At 42.7% G+C, this 15,216-nt stretch overlaps 1 protein-coding gene across 5 annotated transcripts in view; it reads left to right on the top strand.

The window, feature by feature from the left end:
- Window positions 1–15,216, top strand: part of PTP4A3 (protein tyrosine phosphatase 4A3) — a 208,310-nt gene that overhangs the window by 143,978 nt on the left and 49,116 nt on the right. The window contains exon 1 of one of the 5 annotated variants that reach the window (XM_072602930.1): window positions 8,399–8,619. The exons of the other annotated variants lie outside the window; for them this stretch is intronic. The gene's annotated coding sequence lies outside the window, so the exon portion shown is untranslated. Of the gene's footprint in view, window positions 1–8,398; window positions 8,620–15,216 lie in introns of those variants that run through there. 5 annotated transcript variants of the gene reach the window in all.

Raw genomic sequence — 15,216 nt, 5'->3', positions numbered from 1 at the left:
CCTGCTTTTCCTCTTTTCTTTATTCTCTGCCTCTATCCATACTTTCCCCATTCCTTCTCCTCCTTTTCTCTGCATTTTGACTTCTTTCTTTCCCACAATTTCCATTAAATTCTGTTTATTGAGCATCTGCTATATGCTAGGCACTGTTCTAGGTATACAGGTGATCTAAATGTGGGCTAGTTCCTGGCCTCAAGAACTGCACATTTGTCCTTTCTCTCTCAGTTCCCTTGTATCTCCCACTTTGTTCTTTCTTTTGCCCTTTTCTCCCAGTTTTTGTCTCGTCCCTTGTTTTCTTCATTTTCCTTTCCTTCCTGGGGCTTAGACAATCCAGTGACTGATGGGGGAATAGGGCAGACCCAGTGCATACATGCCGACTGCTGGCTTGGGCTTAGAAGAGTGGAGAGCAGAGGTTGGCCTGGATGCGGAGAGTTTGAAAATGACAATGACTGTAGGGGCCTCTGTATGTCTTTGGCTCAGGCCGAATGCACAGCAAGATTTCTTCACCTTCAGCCCAGAGCCTCAGTCTAGGGAGTGGCTCTCCACACCTCCCTAGAGATTCTGAGCACATGGTGCCCCATAGCAGAGGAAAAAACACTGGCCCAGATAAGCATCCTGAATGGGATTGAACCCAGGAGCCACCGAGAGGATGCAATAATGCCTGAGACAGTTTAAAACAAATAAAGTCAAAGGTTCAGGCCTCCAGCAGGGAGAAGGGTGGAAAAAGGCAGAGATCCTGGCAAGTGGGATCTCTTCCTCCTGTCTCCCCTACAGCACTGAGCTGGACATCTAGTAGGCTCAAAACTGACTGATAAAGCCTATCTGCAAACATATATTTAGTGCCTGCTAGGTGCTAGTTGCTGGGGATACGAAGTCAAAGAATGAAACAATTCCTGCTCAAGAGAGTACATTCTAATGGGGAAGATAAATATGTGTGTATATATATTTATGGAGAAGCACACATGTATACCACACACGTCACGTGTGTAACACACCCATGCCCATATAAATGCAGTGTATGTGTGTGCATACACCTGTGTGTATATATACACAGATACATATATAGCATACCATATATTACATTACATTTGAATGTAATGTAAAGACAAGTATCATATATGCATATAAATGGTATACACTTTATAGTGCAATATTATATGTAAAACAGGCACACACATTTATTTACATGTGCATATGTTTATGTACATAGGTGTAGAATATGTGTATATGCATAGACACATCCACAATATACATGTTCCCAGTACATATATACACAGATATGCGCATATTATATTACATTACAGTCTAATGGGGAAGACTATTATCTATGTGTATACATATATTTCTGTATGAATATGTATATGCATACATATTAGAATGTCATGTATTATGTATAATAGAATGTATAATCAAATGTAACATACACATATCTATAATACATATCCATATATTTATATATACACATATGCATGCTGTGGGGCATACAAGTAGCATATACAAGTCTATATGCATATGGACAAGTACATATATGTCAAATAAATAGGAGGAGAATGAATACTAACAAATGCAAGGGAGTTTGGGAGGAAGTCCTCTGGCAGTTGAGGGGATGAGGAAAGGCTTCACGTTGAAGGTGGAGTTTGAGCTGTTTCTTGAAGGAAGAGAGGAAATTCTTGAGGTGTCAGTGGGGAGAGAGCATGTTCCGGACATGGGAGAAGGCCAATGAGTGTCCCATGTGCATAACCATAGGAAGGCCAGAATAGCTAAGTCCCAGAGTGAGGGAACCAGGGAAGACTGGCAAAGTGGGAAGGAGAGCACCAGGTGTGAATGGTTTTGAAGGCCAAGCAGAAGTTTTTATTGGACCAAAGTCAGAGTCAATAAAAGGGAACTGCTGGAGTTGATTGATCTGGGGAGTGTCATGACCAGTTTATCAGCAGTGAGGGGGATGAGTTGGAGTGGGGAGACACTTGGCAGGGAGACTGATGAGTGGGCAGTCGTTTTGGTAGCAGTGTGAGTAGAGAGGGGGTTAAGTGTGAGAGATTTTGTGGAGGTAGAAATGATGATTGACTGGATGTGTGTAGGGTGAGAGAAAGTGAAGTGGAGGATGATGCCAGAGTTATAAGCTTAAGGCTGCAAGAATTGGTGGTTCCTTTGACAGGAATATGGGTGTTTCCAAATGGGGTAGATTTGGAGTCATTAGATTTAAAGGAATCTTAGAGACCATCTAGTCTCACTACCTAGGTAGCAGCTAGGTAGCTCAGTGGATAGACAGCTGAGTCTGCAGTCAATACCTGAATTTAAAAGTGACCTCAGATTCTTAGTAGCTGTGTGACCTCTGTTTGCCTCAGTTTCCTCAACTGTAAAATGGGGATAATGATAGCACCTACCTCCTAGCGTTGTTGTGAGGATCAGATGAGATAATATTTGAAGTGCCTGACATGGTAGGCACTTAACACTTGTTTTCTTCCTTTCTCATTTTGCAGCTAGAGAAACAGATTTGTGGAGGGCATGTAGCTTGCCCTAATCAGTAAAAAGAGAGCTGGGATTTGAACCTGTGACTCTTGATGTCTCCCATTCTGGTATAAACACTCTGGGGAAGTTTTTGTGATTAGTCCAGGAAGGCTTCCCAAAGGAGCTGGAATTTCAGGCTCAGTAGATGAAGAGCCAAGAGTCTTTCACTAGGCTAGGCGGGGAAAACTGTTCTGGGCATATGGAAAGAGGAGCTGCAGAAAGATTGTGGCTAGGCAGGAGTTTTCCAAGGCTTCCTCCTTTTCTGTATCCTCTATGACCTTCTCATCCATTCTTCAGGGTTAAGTATAAGCATACCTCCCTAGGAAACTTTATTTGACTATCCACGGTCAGCTTCTTTGCTCTAGCTGAATTAGAACTCAGAATAGTATAATTCAGCCCTTGGATGGATTCTTAATCTTGTCTTATATGAATGTTCCCATTACTTCTGCATATCCTGAACTATCTGTGCATCTCAAAATGGTTGATTCAGTGGAAGAAAGTACTAAATTTAGAGATCCCAGCTCTGCTTCTTGCTACCTGTGTGATATGGGCACAGCACTTAATGTCTCTGGGCATCAGGTTCCTCATCTGTAAAATGGATTGGCTGACCTTTGAGGTCCTTTCGAGGTCTCATGCTACAGTTCTATATATGTCTTTCCCTAAATACCTCGTAGGTAATCCACTCAGCGCATGGGAGGCCTTCCTCCATTTCTTTTTTCTTAAAAAAAAAAAATTCTTTAGAAATTTCTCTGGTTCTTTTAATATCTTAGCAGCATTACAGCAGTGCATTGTAGCAGAGGCCCTTGGAGGACCTGCAGGGCCTAAGAGTCAAGGTGGATGTGGGTTTAAATCCTGCTCCTGACATATACTGGCATGTGACCCTGCTCAAATCATTTTGTTCACACTTTACGGCTTCCCAGTATGGTCTGGACATGGTGGTCTCTTGACCTTTCAAGTACCATGGAACCGCTGGCTCTCTGGGGAAGTCTTTATACTCTTCAGAACAAGACTTTTAGATGCATACAATAAAATGCATAGAATTACAAAAGAAAAATGAAATATACTTGTGAAAAAATTTTAAAAACAAGTTTATGGATTCCAGGTTAAGAATCCCTAAACTAAGTATGTCCTTCTCTAGAATTAAGCAAAGACACATCGATTGTTAGATTGAAGTCAATAGCATCAGCTGCCAAGTTAGAAATAGAACAGGCGCTAGCAAGGGCTTTGGACCACAGAGCGTCATAGCTGGGAGAGACTTTAGAATACAGAATGCCAGAAGGGTCTTAGAACATAGAATGTTAGAATCTAATTCTGCAGGGGAGGAACCGAAGGTCCACACATGGGAAGGAAATTGTCCAAAGTCACACAGTGATTTAGATGCAGAGCTGGGACCCAAACCCAAGTCTTCTGACTCCTAGGCCAAGCCAAGTCTCTTTTTGTTATGTCAGAATAGCACCTGCCTTTCCCTTCTATTCCCCATACCGATAACATCTAACTCCCCATTTTCCATATGGGGAGTTGTATAACAGATTGTTAGAGAAGGTGGGGGACCCCTTTGACAGAGGAGCCAGGAGGTAGGAGTGCAAACCCTTCCTTATAAAGGGAGGAACATGTGGTCCAGAAAGAAGGGCCTTTCCTGAAGGTCACACAACATGTCTCAGCTTTCTCTTTTCCTGTGACTGACATCATGTTCTTCACATAGTAAGTGCATAAGAGAGCTTTGTTGCATTATATTGTAACTGAGGGTCTGGTTCTTAAACCCAGGTTTTCTCAGTTGCAAGCTGTGCTTTTTCTAATTCTTCTCTTAAGGTTGGGGCGCAGACAAGTTGTCTCTGTGTGTGGCCAGCCCCGGCAGGGCCAGCTATCCCTGGTCATATCTCAGATTGTAGGTCCGTGGGGGCCTCATCTTCCCTCCTCCCTCTTTTCCCCATGAGCCTTCCGAAGCTTGTGGCCTTTACAACTTGGCAACTGTCCCTCTACCCAAGCACAGAAGTCCCGAGGCATCAGATTCCCCAAAGGGAACTGTGGTCTCTGTCCCCTCTGTAATTAGCCTTGATTGCACAGTGGAATGTTTTTGTTTGTAAAACCCCACTAAGAAGGGCAGGAGGCTGGGAAAGGAATAGACTTTGATATTCCCTTTGGAGCCCTGTACTTGGAAGTCCTGCAGGGCTGTAGGCTCACCAGGGCTGTCAGCCTTCAGGGGAGTAGATGGAGCCAGTTGAATCCTCCTCCTCATGTCCCCAGTTTTCCCTAACAGAAGGCCACCTTTAGTATACCCCTACCCACCTCCCGTGCATTCTTCTGATTTGTTTTTCTCTCCTCCACACAGAATGCTAATCGCTTCCCTGGATGTTGACCAAGGGGTAGTCACCTGGTATATTCCTACATTACCCCTCTTCTCTTTTAAGTTGGATGTTATATATCTCCTCCATTAGATTGTAAGCTTTTTTGGGTCAGGGACAGTCTTTTGCCTTTTTTCACACACTCAAGACCACACTTAGCACATAGTAGGTCCTTAATAAATGTTTATTGACCCAACAACAGGTGAGAAATTGCATTTGGTTCCTTGCTAACTATGAGATTTTCTGGTTTTGTGGTTTATGGTTCTTTAGTTCCAAAATTCTTTGTTCTAATATCCTATTAAGGTTCTACTTTAAGGCTCTGTATTCTGAAGTTCTATAACTTAGGATTCTTTTGTTCTAATATTTTGTGAATCTAAGACTTCCTCTCCCCTCACTTCCTTTTCCTTTCTGAATTTTGAGGTTCTGTGATTCATTTCCAGTGTTCCATGGATGGGTAAGTAAGAAGCACTATAGAAACGTAAGGTGCAATGTTTATTCATTGAACACAGATTATATACCTGTCCCTGTCTGCACTGGGTTGCCCTGGGAGAGATAGGAGAGAAGATATGGGCCCTACTCATTTGAGGTTTATATACAGCCTAGAGTATACTAACACAGAGTAGAGGATGTTAGACACAGAAGGCATCTAACAGATGTTCTGTGGCTTGGAATCAAATTGGCAAAGACAGGTCATTCACCATAGTCAGTAGTTAACAGAACAACTCAGGTCATTTTATTGTTATCATGAAATGTTTTAACACAGACACTAAGTGCTATATGAATTGACTGGCACAGCTTGGGAAGATATCCCAGAGGAAGGAGGACTAGTCCCGGGTCCCCAAAGGACAGGTAGAATTTGCAGAGGCAGAGAAAAGGGGGAGGGGATGGCAGGCAGAGCCAGAATGACATCCCTGGAACTGTTTCAGGCTGGAACTTGAGATTCCTTAGCAGGAGTTCTGATGCCCTTCTCTGACAGTCCTGTCATTGCAGTCCTAGGAACAGGTCTCTTCCCCTCTCTGAGTCTGTTTCTTCATCTGTGAAATGGGATATACTTTTTAATCTTCTGAGAGGAAAGAACCACATAAATGTGAGCTTTTTGCCTTATTATATAGAAGGAAGCAAGCAGGAGCTGGATCCATTCAGAGAGAAAGGCTGCATCCTACATCCTCAGCTACATTTGTTTCTCAGCTTGAGGAATTTGCTCTCCTATTCTGTCATATGTTCTGGCACTAGATTCTCATTACAGGTTTTAAAATGCTTTCATACCGTTAGACCAACCAGTCAGCCAGTCAAGTAGCTTTTATTAAGCATCCTCTAAATGCCAAGTACCGTGTTAAGCTCTGATGATAGAAAAAGAAGCCAAAACAAAGTAAAACAAAAATAAAGAAATAAAACAAAAGTCCCCTGCTGTCAGTCAAGAGCTCACAATCTGATGTGTGGCCCAAGAAAGCAGAGAAGCCAGCATAGGATCACAGAGGAAGAAGAGAGATCTACCTTATTTTCATAATCTGGGGCAAGACCTCTCCTCTCTGGGAGTTCTGTCACCTGGCATAGAGGAGAGAGCTCTGACCATGAAATCAGAAGATCCAGGTTTGAATCTTGGATCAGAAACTTTCTTAATACTGGGCAAATACTTCATTTTTTCTGAGTCACAGTTTCCTCATACATAAAAGAGGCAGCATAGTGCGGGACTAGGACTGGCTATTGATTGCCCATGAGCCAAATACTGCCCACTGCCTGCTTTTGTACAATGGGTAAGCTAAGATAGTTTTTATAGGGTGGCAATTTGACCTTTGGAGTGTAGTTTGCTGACCTCTTGTATAGAGGAGAGTGCTAGCCTTGGAATCAGGAAAACCTGAGTTCAAATTTAGTCTGATTTAGTCATTGTATAGCCCAGGACAAGCTAGTTTCCTTTCATAAACCTCAGAGTAAAATGGGGGATAATGACACCTCATAAAATGGTTGTTAGGATCAAATGAGATGATGTAGGTAAACCATTTTATGAGCTCTAAAGCGCTATATAACTAGGAACAATCATTCTTAGGAATAAAGACCAGGTTGGTGATTTCACTGATTCCCTGAGAATTCATTAGGAAACTGTCCTGTATCAATGAGGGCATTGCTTTCTCTACAGCTTGCAGTCTTAGAGGCCTAAAAGGCCCAGGAACACTCAAAGGTTAGGTGACTTGCCTCGGGTCTTACAGCCAGTTTTTGCCAGATGTCAGACTTGAGAAGATGTCTTCTTCTCCTTGAGCCCAGAGTTCTAACCACCACACTAAGTGGCCTCGCATTTCCTTCTATAAAATGAAGGTAAGAATCAATTAGCAAGTATTTATAATACTTGCTTAATTTATTTTCCAATTCATTCCTCATAAACTCAAAAATTTCTGTAAATATGTCTTGTTATTGTTACTATACAGCTGTCTGTATGTTGGTACTTAATGAATCTAACCACCTGAGGGAAGTAGTGCAATGATCTCTTACCTTTGATTTTATTTTTTTACCAGATGAAGAAAGTGAGGTTTGGAGGAAGTTACTCAGGCTACACAGCTAAGATGTGGCCTAGACAGATTTATCGTTAGTGCTTTCTACAGGTCAGGCACTAAGTGTTAAGTGCTCTGGATTTAAAGAAAGGCAAATACATGGTCTTCTCAGGTTGCTTAAATTCTAATAAGGAGGATAGCATGTAGTCATTTACTGTGTAAATGGTAATCTTGGAGAGAAGCTAGATGGAGGGATGTGTGCGTATGTGGGATGTGGGAGGCAGTTGAGAAAGGTCTCCTATGGAAGGTGGGATTTGAGCTAATCTATGTATTCATTCATTCATTTTAATTTTACTTACTTATTTTTACTTTTTGATTTGATTCTTGAAGTTAGACAGGGACACTAAGAGGCAGAGGTAAGGAGGGAGAGTGTTCCAGGCATGGCTTACAGTGCAAAGGCTTACAGATCAGAGATGGTATGGCATGTGTGTGGGGACCAGCAAGGAGGCAGATTGTGGAATATCTGGAAAAGAGACTGGAAAGGTAGATGGGGCCAGCTTGAATAGTCAAACAGGATTCTCAATCCTGGAAATATTAGGGGACCACTGGGGTTTTGGCCAGAGCTCTATCTTCATCTTTGAGACCCCCCCCATCTGAACCTTCTTTATCAGATCAGAGTAGATGTCATATGGATGACATGAGGGTCTCAGCCTTTTTCCTGGGCCTCTTAACCTCAAAAGTGGTAAGCTGTGAAAGGTCCTGGGGTTCTCCCACTTCCTCATTGCTTAAGGTTCAGGGGTCCCCCAGGGCTTTGCCCTTCTGCTCACCTCTTCTGGTGGAGGGTTTAAGGGGCATTCATGAGGAAACTCCACCTTCTCTGGCTCTGGCTGTGGTTGGCCTTGCAGCCCACCTGCCACTGAGTGGGAAGCCAGACTTGATTACCTTTCTGGGAAAGCTATTCTTAGCGTCCTTGAGGGAGTGTGGGGCTGTTCCTAGAATCCTTGCCCAATACCCTGCAGGTGGCCTCAAGGGCTACATGCCCAGCTCCTTCTTCTCTCTCCCCACAGAACACAATTTGAGGCATGAGACTGAAATGCTCACAGGAGAAGTTCAGATTTTCTTTGATCTACCTTCAGGGCTCAACCCCAATCCCCCTTCTTCAGGACTAGTGGAAGAGGGTCAGATTCTTCAGGATGCCTTAACTGCCTCTCCTCCTCTTGCATCCTACTCCCCTGCACCTACAGAGGGGCAAATTTCTCCTTGGCCTGAGGTTGCCTGTATTATCCTGGGTAAGTCACTTTATTTTTCTAGGCCTCTGTTTCATCATTTGTAAAATGAGGGGTTGGAATTCATGATCTCTAATGGTCCCTTCCAGCCTTAAATCTGATTCCATAATCCTTGAAGAGGGAATACAAGGAGTCAGGAGCCTGGGGTCACAGTCCAAATTCTGCTACTCCCATGCTGAGTGGTTTTGGGACAGTTGCTTAACCTGTCTTGGTCTTGGTTTCTCATTTGTAAATTGAGGGGGTGGGATCACATGAGTCCTAAAGTTCCTTCCCATTCTCATCTTCTATGAATCCATGAGTAGTCCCTCTAAGAGGAGGTAGGCCCTGGGAGAGGGTTCCAATAGATGCCGAAATCCTGATGTTGCCTGGCTGGAGGAAGTTGTGCTGTCCCTCTGTGCCAACCCTTGGCTAATTGCAGGCACTTGGTCTGTTTTTCTTTTATGCCTGTTTGTTTTTCTTGGAAAACCTCGGAAGCCAATTCTCTTACCCAAGAGCAGAGGACCGCTGTGACTCAGCACTGTGGTCAGGTTATCTGCTGATGAGAGGGGGGCCTAGTTGTCTGGGAGCTGAGACTCCTAAGCCCTGTTCCCAGCTCTGCTGAGGACTTGGGTGACATGGGGAGAAGGGTTGGGCAGGGGGCTGAGATCAGAAGACTCTTAGGACGTAAAGCCTGAAGGGATGATAGAATGTAGAATGTCAGGGCTGGAAAAGAGGCCTTCCTTATAAGGCAGAAGGTCAGAACTGGAAAGGACTTTAGATGATGATAATGGCAGATGTGTTCACGTTGATGATCTTGTTTAGGCTCCTAACTTTACAATTGAGGAAACTGAGGCCCACAGAAACTGTGATTTGCTTAAGGCACATTGTAAAGGTTTAATAACAAAGCTATACATGATATCCTGTTGGATACATAGGGGGATGTGGGCTGCTATTGTCCTCAATTTCCATGTGAGGAAACAGAGATAGAAGTTGAGTGACTGGCCCAAGGTTATACAACTAATAAGTGCCTGAAGCCAAATTTGTACTCAGATCTCCTAGACTCCCTTCTTACTCACTGGTTGCCTAGAGAGTTTGATTGATTGGTTGCTTAGGATTGATTGATCAATATGATCCCACAAATAGTAAGCAAGAGAGTTAGATTTTGAACTTAGGTCACGGAAGGTCAGAGCTAGAAGGGGATCTTAAAGATAATTAAGTTCAACTTTTTATTTTTTTTAAAAGTTTTTACATCAGTCATTTTCAGATACAGTACAACTTTAAAAAAATTATGGAGCTCCGCTTTGTCATGGAGAGAAAAGATTAAGTACAACAGGCTGGTCCAGTGACCACATTGCAGGGTATATATGACATTCCGCACCCAAAGACCCCTGTCTCTCCCAAGGAAAATGGACAGGTGCAGCTGCAGGCTTCTGTTTTAGAGAGGAAGAGACTAAGATCCGGAGAAGGAAAGTGATGTTCACAGTACTTTTCTTGGAGAACTGGAAGAGCAAAGATTAGAACCTAGATCTGCTGACTTCAAGTCAGCAAGAGACAACTTGGGAAGCAGGAGAGCACAGCGCAGCGAGGAAATCGTGCTAGGTTTGGTGTTAGAAAGCCTGGGATTCAGCTTCTGGTTCTGTTAGTTGTTCATTGGCAGAGGGAATGGAGGCAAGTCTCTCTCCCTCACTAAGTGTCAGGCCCCTCCCAGTAATCTGTCAGTAGTTGTTGGGAAGTGTTTAACAACTGGCTGTGGGAAGGAAACGTGGAAGAGATGCTTTCAGTTTTCATCTGTGTCACTTTCTTAAGACTAGATGATCAACAAAACATTCATGGACTGGTTCTAGTAGGCTCCAGGTTGCCCCTGCTTATCTTTCTACTTCTCTGACCAGAGAGAGTTCTGAGGAAAAGTGCTTTGTAAGCTTTGAAGTGCTATAGAAACTGGGATTTTATATCCATGTCCATGTCTGTATCCATGTCCATGTCTGTGTCAACTGTCCTTGTCCCTGTCCGTGTCCATGTCCATATCCATATCCACGTCTCTATCTATCTATCTGTCTGTATTTGTATCTGTACACATACATACACAGAGCTAGGTGGTGCAGTGGGCAAAATACAGGACCTGGAGTCAGGATGACTCATCTTCCTCAGTTCAAACTTGGCCTCAGATACTTCTTAGTTGTATTACCCTGGGCAAGTCTCTTAACCCTGTTTGCCTCAGTTTCCTCATCTGCAAAATGAGCTGGAGAAGGAAATGGCAAACCATTCCAGTGTCTTTGCCAAGAAAACCCCCAATGGGGTCACAAAGAGCCAGACATGACTGAAACAATTGAACAACGATAAGAGCATGTGAGTTTGTAGAACTGTAAATAAAGGTGATTTTTATGAATCAGATTAAGGATAGGAACAGGACTTGTACCTGAATTCAGTATTAAGGAACATCATTATCAGTGTCAATAGGGAAGTCCCTCCCAGATGAGTGGAGCTAAAGAAGTCTTTGGTAAAGATTTGTAGTTCCCAGGACCACAAACTGGGATCCAGGTCATGGGACCAGGAATATTTAACCTAGAGAAGAAAAAAAGGCACAGGAGGGAACATGATAGCTCCCTGTGAGTGTCTGAAGGGCTTTCATATGGAAGAGAGAGTACACTTATTTTGTGTGGCCTCAGAAGGTCTACTTCTGTGGGTGCAATCTGGGGAAGTTACAGGGAGACATTTTTTTGTTGTTAAATCATTTCTGTCATGTGTTACTCTTTGCGACCCCATTTGGGGTATTCTTGGCAAAGATACTGGAGTGGTTTGCCATTTTCTTCTCCAGCTCATTTTATAGATGAGGAAACTGGTAAAGTTAAGTGACTTTCCCAGGGTCATAGAGCTAGTAAGTGTCTGAGGCTGGATTTGAACTCAGGAAGAAGAGTCTACGTGACTCCAGGCTTAGCACTCTATCCTATGCTGCCTAGTTCCTCTTTCACTGTCATAGCCATCACCTTATTTCAGATCAACTACTCTCATCTGGACCATTGAAATACTAGCATATTTAGTCTCCCTGCTTCTAGTCTCTTCCTTCTCTAATCAATTCTCCATGTGACTGCCAAAATAATCTTTCCTGAAGCACAGTTTTGATCAAGTAACTCCCCTTCTCAAACTCCAGGGATTCCTAATTGCCTCCACATAAAATAGAAACTCTTCAGGTTGGCAATTAAAGCCCTTCACAGCTTATAGATTTATTTTACATTGCTTTACAATGTACTAGTGTGCCTGTAGTAGAACATACCCTCCACATGGAAAGTATCCCAGTGGCTAGAGAGGTGGACTTGGATTTGTCCTTCCTCGGATACTCCCTACCTATGTGACCCTGAACCAGTTATTTAACCTTTCTCTGCTTCAGTTTCCTCATCTGTAAAATGGCAATAATAGCACTTACTTCCAAGGGTTGCTGTGACCATCCAAGGACATAGTACATAAAACTTTTAAAGTGCTACATAAATGGCCATAATCAATCATCTCTGTTCTAGCCATGCTTGCCTACCTGGTATTCATTGAATGCAACATTCTACCTTCTTGTAGAAGGCCTTTGGACACTGTCCCCATTACCTTGAACACATTCTTTCTTTAACCTTTGAATATTGGTATCCCTATCTTTCTTTCTTTCTTTCCAGCTCTACTTGTGTTACTTGTATGGTACTAACTTAGCTCTTTATATGCTGTGCTCACCGCTCTTCATCCCCCAGTAGAACATAAAACATTTTATCTTTGTATCCCAATGCTTAGCCTAGTAAGTAGCACATAGTATGTGCTTGGTAAATACATATTGAATGGTTAAACTGAATTTGACCATAAGCAAGACCTTCCACCTGTGCTCCCATTTGAATTCATTCATTTGTAAAATAGGGATAATTTTTGGGCTGCCTATGTTATAAGGTGGTTGCTTGGAATGTGATATGTATACCTTAATGTACATTTCACATCTTACTCTACTTATTTCACATCCATTGAAATTCTAGACAGAACTAGGACTGGGCATCAGGGCTCCAGGCTCCCAAGCTGGTTGATGCAACTGTTTTGATTCCAGAAGGTCTTTGAGGGAGGGAGGTTGGTGCCCTTGACTCTGGGTTGGGTAAGGTGTGAGGTTCCTTGAGGATGGTTTTCTGGTTGTGTTCCTGTGCTACCCTGCAAGAGATCTGAATTCTCATCCTACTCTTGTTGCTTATGTTGGGTCCAGTGACCTTTCCCCTCTGGCCTGGTAGAGGTGAGGGTGGGGTACGCCCATTGAAATATCTCTCAGTCATGTTATTGAGGGTGTATTTCACTGGTTGGGTGAATCCTTTTAATTTTCACACCCATGATTTTGAGCATTAGCCCTACTGCTTTATTAGTTGTGAGACCTTGGGGGAATAAATTTAATATTTTCTGAACCTCAGTTTTGTCATCTCTAAAATGGAGATCTTAATAGTACTACCTACCTCACAGGGTGGTTGTGGGCCAAATACTTTATTAAACCTGAAAGAGATATGGAAATGAAAATACCTGCTATTTTCACTTGCATCATCCTTGAATCTGAGTTGAAGATTCTGTAAGTGTACTAAACCAACTGGTCTGTACCATAATCTGGGTTTGGTTATGGTTAACACTTGCTCTTGGCTTGACTCTCTAAATGCGTAGTCCCTCATTCCTGGGCTTCAACAACTTCCTAGACTTGCCACCTCTAGGTAGGCTGGCCTTGGAGTCAGAAGAGACCTGAATTCTAATACGGGACACTTACTAGCTGTCTGACCCTGACTAATGACTTAACATCTCTGAGCCTCAGTTTCCTCCTTTGTAAAATGGGAATGATAGTACCTATCTTACTGGGGGAGGGGGTGTTATGAGGCTCAAATGAAAGAATGTGTGAAAACCCTTTTAAAAATTTTGAAGTGTAATTTTAAACTTTCATAAATTCAGAAGTGTAAATGCTACAAATTGAACCCAAAACATCATTTCCTGAAAGTGTGATTATTTACGTTTTTTACACTAGTTTCACTTTGTGACTTTTGCATAATGAATTTAACATTTTAACTTTAACAGAATGAGGCACCCTGTCATTGTGCATTGCGTTTGTGGCAGACCAGCGACTTGGTGGGAGAGGTCTTCTTCCTTGGCCAGCTCAGTCATCTGATCTGTCTCCATTAGATGGTTTTTTATGGGGTCAAGTCAGAACTATCATATGTATCAAAATGTCGAAGTTTGAAAAATCTTAAGGCTATGATTCCAAATCATTTCAGTCACTGAGTAGTAGCCAGGGAAAGTTTTTACAAAGTTTGGAAAGTGACTAGAGAGATGTATAGGACATGATTGTGGTTCTGTTGGATTTTAATAAGAATCATATTAATATTTTAAAATGGAAATAGTTACCCTTTCAAATATTTTTTTTGTAATTTTGCAGCCCTTATACTTTTGAAGTTATGAAAGCTTTATCATTTCACTGAGATTTTTTACAACATGCTGTAAAAATACTGCAGCCTTCACCGGCTGCCAGGGTTGTTTTCTCTTGCCTTCTCATCTCTTGTGGGCTTGGAAGCCAGTTAACCAGATTCATTTGCAGTAAATGTCAGTAGACTGTGAGGGAGACAGGGCCAAGGGGGAGTGAGAGAGTGGTAGAGTGTCGGAGTAGGAAGAGGCTTGAATCACACCTCACTCAGACAATGGCTGTGTGTGTGACCCTGGGCAGACCACTTACCTCAGTTTCCTCATCACTGAAATGGGGATAACAATAGCACCCACCTCTCAGGGTTGTTATGAGGATTAAGAGAATGTTATTGGCTTGTTAGTGGCTTTATAAAATCTTTCTCTTGGTTCTCAGTTGTGTTGTTGATAGCCTTGGACTCTTTCTCTCCCCCTCCCTGCCTTAATGCCTAGAAAGAGACTAAGTAAATATGAAAACAGTAATGAGAATGACAGCTGACACTTAGCACGGTAAATGTTTTCAGCGTACTTTACCTGTTAATGCCATCATGATGCAAGCTTTGGGGGCAGATTAAAGTTTACAAAGGGTTGTTCTCCTGACTACCTTTCAATGTTGATAGTGCACAAGTATGATCTTGTTCATGTCACAGGTGAAGAAACTGAGACCCAGAGAGAGAAAGGGATCTAGTAATCAACTCAGATTTGCTGCTTGAGCCCCTCATTGATTATCTATAGCAGGGGTTCTTAATGGTAGGGTCTTGGGGTTTGTGGATAGATTTTGGGGTGGGGAGAATCCACCAACTTGGAATAATTACTAATCTCTAACCCATTTTTAAGGGAAAAAAAAGCTAAACCAACATGATTCCAAGAAAGGATCCATAGATGTCACAGGGTGTAAGCTCCTTGAGGGCAGGGACTGTCTTTTACCTTTCTTTGTATCCCCAGCCCTAACATGGGCACCATCTCCAGTTGTCCTGATCTGTGTCTTGCCACTGGACCCAGGTGGTTCTGGAGGAGAAAGTGAGGCTGGTGAGTTTGCACAACTCTGCCTCACTTAAATTCAATTGTCTTGCAAGTTACGACATCCTTCCTGATATCATGAGGTCCTTTTCCAGAATGAAGGACAAACAGCATCCTGTGGGTAGTATAGTTGGGGACTCAACTGGCCAGTTCTAGTTGGAC

This window comes from Notamacropus eugenii, chromosome 4 (assembly GCF_028372415.1).
Source record: "Notamacropus eugenii isolate mMacEug1 chromosome 4, mMacEug1.pri_v2, whole genome shotgun sequence".
NCBI classification, from domain to species: Eukaryota; Metazoa; Chordata; class Mammalia; order Diprotodontia; family Macropodidae; genus Notamacropus; species Notamacropus eugenii.
This window is presented reverse-complemented; position numbering and strand designations above follow the sequence as displayed.